The sequence below is a fragment of the Cyphomyrmex costatus genome, unplaced genomic scaffold (assembly GCF_001594065.2).
Source record: "Cyphomyrmex costatus isolate MS0001 unplaced genomic scaffold, Ccosl1.0 scaffold640, whole genome shotgun sequence".
Classification (NCBI taxonomy): domain Eukaryota; kingdom Metazoa; phylum Arthropoda; class Insecta; order Hymenoptera; family Formicidae; genus Cyphomyrmex; species Cyphomyrmex costatus.
Genome location: NW_017280201.1, coordinates 323,805 through 331,637, shown reverse-complemented (window position 1 = coordinate 331,637; position 7,833 = coordinate 323,805). Strand labels below are relative to the sequence as shown.

Sequence of the window (7,833 nt, the reverse complement as noted above, 5' to 3'; positions counted from 1 at the left end):
CCCGAACATAAGTATAAAAAGCACAGGTCGTCGCAACAAATTCGCAGTTTCGTATCTGGTTTCGATTAATAAGTACTACCAGTTGTGAGAGTATTACGGAGCTTTATCAGTAAGTGTTAACTTTTAAAGTTTTTATTACTTTAGTATTTTCATACTTTAACATTTTTTTTAAATTGAAATAATCATATATGTTTTATTTACTTTTTTTATTTAATTGTTAGAATTTGATGAAACAGTATATTTATGTAATTTAATTACACACATTTTTTATTACATTTTTTAAATACTTATTATAAGCTTACTGTGCATTACCGACTTTTTTGCGTTATTTATTTATTGACCCTCAACATTTTATTTAATAAAGTACATTTTTTAAAAATTATATATTTTTTTATTTAAATCGCTTATCCTGTTTTTACCTCTTGACTACTTTTATTTCATATTGACGACAATGAATTTCTCACTTTTTAGACACAATTTACATAAAAACAGGCGAATAAATTCTTCGGAACAATTATACCATACTATGTCGCTTACATCATAAGATTATTCATCTCTATGATTTTGTAACATCTTCAAGAATCCCTGAAGAAGGATCCGTGAGTTCCAAAACGTTAGAGAGAGGTACTCTAATATATTTTTATAATATTTTGTACTTTATATATTTTTTATTCTTATTTTATGTAATACTAACATTGAAAACTATAAATTTAATTTATGTAAAAAAAACCTTATTACCGCTCGATTTACACCGATGTTTCTTTTGTATTTTGTATTGCAAAAAACGAGCGAAATCTAATTATTTTTATTTTTTTGCGTAATCGCATTAATTTTTCTTTGTTAACGGTCGCTTTTTACCATTAGATTATTACTGCATTACTACTATGAATTTTTCAATGACCAATCTTACTATTTTAATTTGTTGACTTGCAACATTTTGATAATGGGAAGAAAACGATAATACTACTATGTGAAGCAATATTGTAGATTTCTAATTATTTTATAATAATGTATTTACTATAACATTAAAACTCGATCGGTGTTAAAACGTTTGTAATTATTTTTATCTTCATGTTTTAAATTAAACGTTCTTTATTACATAACTAGCCCTTCAACGGTAGATATCCTGTGCCCTCAACGCGGTACGTATGGAGTGGCGTATAAAGAGACATTTTCATTCATATCTGAAAAATAATTTTCCGAAACGTGATTTAAATACACACCGTTGTTTTCAGCGTAAAATTCTCTTTAATTATTGTCATATAAAGAATTAAAAAAATTTTGAAAATAAGAGTGGAGGGTGGGGGTATATAATAAATAAAGTTTTAAAAAATTTTTTTTATTATAGTTGTAAAGTACTCTTACAACCATTCAATTTTTATTCTAGAAATTTTTTTCTATCTCTTATAATTTCGAAGATATTCGCTTCGAAAGAAAAAAACCGATTTTCTTCAAGGGAGGATTTCACCCCCTTAACATGCGACTCCGCACGTATAAAAAAAATACGTGTCTCTTATTTTTGTCTATAGAACAACATACTATAAGCTCATTTATGATATATCGGAGAGATCCAACTGGTTCTCTTGTAAGTATAGATATTTTAAATTTATGAATAAAAATAATGGAAAGTATAAGATTAATAAAAGAAATCATTAACTATATAATATCTAATAATTAATTAATATAATTTTAATCGTTTATTGAAAAAAATCAAGTATTTTATAATTATTATATAACAATACTGAAAGAACAAATGACATGAAAATACAACTAGCTGAAATATAATGGTGACACCATATTATGGTGTTTACATTGCTATTTTTTAAAGGCAGCATGTTCAGTATTATAGCTATTACAAAATGACGATTATATATTAAAAGACTAATTGATTAATTTCATCAAATATTGCAGTATCACATTTAATAGAAATATTAGGTTTCTATATAAATAAACCACAGACAATAACTACTACTTATTGCCTGTCTATTTCAACTATGAGGTAGTTTAGATGTGGAAACTAAATGGAAACTATCCCGTAGACATCCGATATTGGCGAAAAGCCACGGGAGTCGATTAACGAACGAGACCTCATCGTTCCGCGTTACATAGAAAGCTATTAAGCGATTCCGTTTTCTAGACCTAGAGTATTGTCCTTTATTAAGTAACATATAATTTTCTCCACTAAAAACGTCAAAGTACGACAAACTAAAACATATTACGAATAATAGTTCTTTCGATTTAAATGTATATAAGTATATATTAAAAGTAAGTTTCAAGGATAAAAATTCAAGATCTTTATATCTATAGAAAAATCTACGATTGAATCTTCGTGAAACTTGATAAATTTATACATAGGATATAATATAAAAATATGTTATATTATATATTATTATATTATATGTATATTTTTACAATAAAAACTGATACATATCCAATATCATTTCCGAATGAGATATGCATAAAAATAAGGATAACATTATAAACGTCTTAATTTATATAATAGCAGAAATATAATTTTATATATTTAAAAAAGCTTTACAAGTTTTCTTCAAATGTAAACCTCCAACGCTTAGCCAACGCTATGACTGCAATAATAATATCAAGTGTAAATTTTTAATTTGTTTGCATTATAAGTGAAAATTCAAAATAAAACTGTCCTTTGTATTACAAATTATATCATTATACGTATACGTATATCTTAGAAACTTATTTGATTTAATCCCATATCTTCACGAACTACAATAATAATATTAAATATAAATTCTTAATTTATCTGCATTGTAAATAATAGTATAAACTTAAAGTAAAATTCTTCTATGTATATATAGATTAGGATTATTATACATAATATTATATTTTAATAACTTAATTTGAGTTGATCACACATCTTCATTCAATATTAATACTAATATAACTACTTGACTTGCTTCTAAGTGCTTGACTTTTTAGATTATTCGATAATTAATTTATTTATCTGCAAGCTTAATAAAAGACATATTCTGTTTATACAAGTTATTAAACTTTTTGTGTAAAAGAAAAAACGGAGAAGAATACGAAGAAGAAAAAGAGAACGGACGGATAAAGCTATTGTCGTAGCGTTTCTAAGAGAAAAGCTATCGTGACAATCGATTCTCGGGCGCTTCTCGTGATTCAAATTTCGGTCTGAGGTCTGAGGAGAAGTTATCGTTCGCGTATTGCGTTAAGCGGTATTTATGACTCTCTGCACCTAAATTTCTGACGAGAAGCCAAGGGAATGAAGCCATAATAATGAAGCCATTATCTCGGGATTATCTTACATTTGCAAGCAATCAAAGTTGTTCCAAATTCAATATTGATCATAGGCGCATTTAAATTATTCACAAAAATACCAGATCAACTGTCATCACGTCAACTGTTTTCATCCACACATATTTCTTTTTGTTGTCTATGAATTTAAGATCATTTACTATATTATAGATGTCCAGTCAAATCTTGTTCATCATATTGTTAAGTTTAATGATTGTCAAGATTAGACGATTTTTGTATATTTGTTGTACAGGTTCCATTAAACTGCTGGGTTTAATGAAATTTAGATAAAAGTTATTAGACACGATATAACTGTTTGGCAGACCGATGTAAAAACATTTCGATGAAAAACGATTTTTCACATCGGTCTGCCAAACAATTATGTCGTGTCTAATAACTTTTATTTAAATTTCATTAAACCGAGCAGTTTAATGGAACCTGTACAACAATTATATAAAAATCGTCTAATCTTAACAATCATTAAACTTAATAATTTTGATGAACAAGATTTGACTTCATTTGGACATTACTATCTTAATATTATATTTATAGTTTTTATGCGCTACCATCATTGATTTATCTTATTTTTAATTGTTATTTTTATATTCATTTAATATGCACTGAAGAGAACCTTAACCGTAGTCGAAACGTTTACTTTTTATTATTTATTTCGAATAAATTGTATAAAAAGTACACACTGAGAACATTGTGTTGGCTCATATTGACAATTTGTTTCTTTTAAACATAATATATAATAATTATGAAGACTATCAATTTGCCAATCAAATCAATCTCTCGAAGAGAGATGCAACTTGCGTTTGCATTATCGCACAATCGAAGGTTTCCCTTGCGTTTGCCGATCGTAACAATTACGTCTTTATTAACCACGGGAACCAGGCTGAAACGACCAGAAACGCTGCCTGCCAGCGGCTCTAATTAGCGCCACTACAGCGAATTACTGGCGTCCGGAATTTCGCCGCTAAAACGCGTCCGGGAAAACACGGAACGGCACTTTTCCGAGAGATCCCAAAACGCCCGCAGCGGTGATACGACTGAAATCGCGTTCCGCAACAAAAAATCACCTCCGACAACTCGTGGCAATCGCACTTCGTTCTTCTCCTCGTTCTTTTTGTCACAATCGTGCCTTCATGATTATCTCCTGGCGCCTCCATATCGCGTTACTTTTTATGTAAATAGCGCGCAGATTAATGACAATAACTTGTCTATTAATTACATTCTTTTATTTTTTTTATGGCACAAAATTGTTAAATATGATAGGATCAATCGAAGGGTAATGAAGGTATAATGGTAGCTTTATTGAATGAATATTTCAGAAGTAATTTTGTGTGTATTTTAGTATTAATTTTGAAAATAAAAATTGTTTTTACGATAAATATGTAATTAATCAATAAAATAATTAATGATGCTCTTACTATGTAAATCGTATAATGCAAATCAAAATTACATATTAAAAAATCTTAAAAAAACCTTTTTTTTAAAAAAAAAATATACGCCAAGTGCATAAAAAAGGCATTAAATTCTTCTCAATCAAAAATCGGACATGAAATAAATGTAATTAACCAAGTATTTTATTACGCAAAACATCATAGACCGAAAGTGATAAAAATTGTCAACTGGATTATAATAAAGAAAAAACTTGGCGTGCCGGGATTGCATTAATTGTACTTGTGAAAACATTATTCCAACATAGTATTTGCATTATTATAATTGAATTAAAATATAAAAGTAATATATATAATATATACGTATGTATATGATATAGCTTGTGGGACATGAAGATATATTCACAAATAATATGTAGATGTGATGTAAATTATGGAGAAATAATATTTAGATATAGTACGGAGCAACTACTTTTCGTATTATCAACGAAAAAACAGATCAAGCGACTGCAAGTGTACATCGATCGATATGTTAATGTTAATTAATGCATAATGACAATCGCTCAGGATCTCATTCGAAGTTTTTAAGACATTATTCGATATTAGCATTTATTCGCCCGAATGAATCACTTGGCACATAAAATTAACTGAAAACACGCGCAGGTCACAGAACTCTCTAACTCGTGATCTCCATCTGATGATTGTCATGACGCGAGACTAATTGCAAGATGGCGCGGATCGCGAAATTGGCGGGAAACATGATAAAGAACCTAAGGTCGATTGATAATCACTTTTAGAATGCTTTTCGCACAAAACGCATAATGCATAATTTATCCTTATTGTTCACTGAAGAATAAAGAAAGACAAAACGATACCTTATACGCTTCATGTGTAATTCAGAATGTAGTGCTTTTTGTTGACAGAACTAATGCGCACTCAGTGCATTTTAAAGCCATTGTACACAAATCAATGTAAAGAAGTATACTTAATATGAATATAGAAACGAGTTAAACCACAAAATTCTTAATACATTTGTATATATTGGACATTTTATCAATTTAGATATCTCACTTTTATATTAAAGTATAAGTATTGCGGCTTTAATGTACAGTGAGCACTAGTTTTGTCAAAAACGTTATTAATTTTTATACATGTGTTATAACGCGAATGAAACACACGTTCCACCAATCAAAATGCATGTTTTTCTTGACTCCTGTGCGTTGTAGCGCGTTGAAATAAAAAATTTTTAATTTTTTTTAGATAAATGCGTTACGATAAAGTGTCGCGTTATGTTAAATTCAATTAATTTAAGTCGAATTTTGGTATATTATGTGAACTTGTCAAATTAATCAATAAATTATAAAATAATTTTAAATTATTTTAAATTAGTGCGAGTTATAACGCATGACAACACATTGAAACCAGAGATCAGTGCTTATATTTAAAAAATGGTTTTAAGTACAATCTTGAGATGTCATAGGTTAATCATAGAGCTGTATTAGCTTAAGACATTTATTAATAAATTATTCACTATAGGAATACTAACGTGTAATAATGTCTTAAACTGCAAGAAATTGACTAATCATAGTCGATTATTACTCCATATTTTACTGTCATTGTAGACAGCTCTTTAATGCCTATTTTTACCAATGTAGATTAACTTTAATCTCGATTCAACTCTCGATTCTTACTCTTTGTTTTTTCTAGTTCTAAAAATTAGAAAAAGACAAACAGTAAGTTAATCCGAGACTAAAATTAATCTACATTGGTGGAAACGGATATAAGACGGTCTTAAAATAAGAATAGATTAAACAGTCTATAATGTAAGGCAGCCAGAGAATGTAAGGCAGTAATCATTCTCTACTGTGATTGGTGAATTCGTTTACTGCTTACGTTTCACTGCTTTACGTGTTTCCGGTTTTATGAGACTAACTTAGAAGAGAGATAACATAATTGTTCACTTGAACATGAGCAATTGTTGTTTCTCTTCTAGGTTGGTATTCATAAAGCCAGAAACACATAAGCTAGAGTTTTCATTATCTCGTTAACTTGTGGAACTTTTGCAATTGTTAGAAGTTTTCTTTGGACTGAATTGAATTATATTATACTTTTAGATCTAGAGGAATGATCTTAGCAGACAATTATAGACGGTTGCAAAACCGTTCCGAATAGACAAATTCATGGAAGCAAAATTTCAATCAATCATAGCTGGTTACGTGATCAGTTGTCGCCTCTCTCCTGTAGGCTCTCTAAGCTCTAGCGCGAGATATACTCAACTGATTGTGTACATCGATGCTATGCCAAGGGCTCTACTCTTCGAGAATGATTAGCGTTCTGTATGCACCTTAATAATCGAGACACATGTGTGTACAAGATGTAAGATATGTTAAAGATGTCTTTTGTAAAAACGTTTTATGTCTTATTTTTAGACATGCATGTTGCCTTGATTAAGATATAAAATGCTAATTGTTCTCTTAAAAAAAGGTCTCTTAAAAAGTTCTTGTATAGACATCTTTTCCATTGATCTGTTTTTGTTCCTATACGAGACTACACTATACAACTCTCTTTCTCGCTTTTGACAAATATCAAATATATACCTATCTCATTTTAAGTTTCAAAAGGATACACTAATTTATCTAAAGAAAACAGGTCTAACATCTTTATAAAATATTTTATGTCCTTAATTTTAGAATTGTGTTATCTGAGAATTATGTAGGTATACTGTTTATAATTATTGTTTTTCCCATTAACGAATTATCATTACAATATTAAAATTGCGAATCTTTAAAAAATAAAGCATATTTTTTATTATTCTAAATTATAAAAGTAAAAAAGAATTCTGGTTCACTTAACAAAAATTTCATAATAAATTTTTATTGTGTCAGAAGTCCGATTGTATTTTATTTATTTTTGAAAAATTGAATTTATTCACAATCAACATACGATGCTTTTAAAGTTGCCTGTAGAAAGTTAAAATAGAAATTAGTCATTTTAAATAAATAAGTTCTGTTTTCGGAATATTGAACAGTTCAGTTTGCTATTAATTCTTTTGTTTCTTGCAGATTGTTCATATCGTAGGTTACCTTTCTGATGCGATAGCTTTACAATTATCAATTACATACATTTCAAAAAAGGAGATTAAATT

At 28.7% G+C, this 7,833-nt stretch overlaps 1 protein-coding gene across 2 annotated transcripts in view; it reads left to right on the top strand.

Annotated features, from left to right (window-relative positions):
* Nucleotides 1-517: 517 nt before the first annotated feature.
* The window catches only part of LOC108779928 (nephrin), a 320,256-nt gene continuing 312,940 nt past the window's right edge, over nucleotides 518-7,833 (top strand). For both annotated transcript variants that reach the window (XM_018547494.1, XM_018547495.1), the window contains exon 1: nucleotides 518-624. The gene's annotated coding sequence lies outside the window, so the exon portion shown is untranslated. The remainder of the gene's footprint in view (nucleotides 625-7,833) is intronic.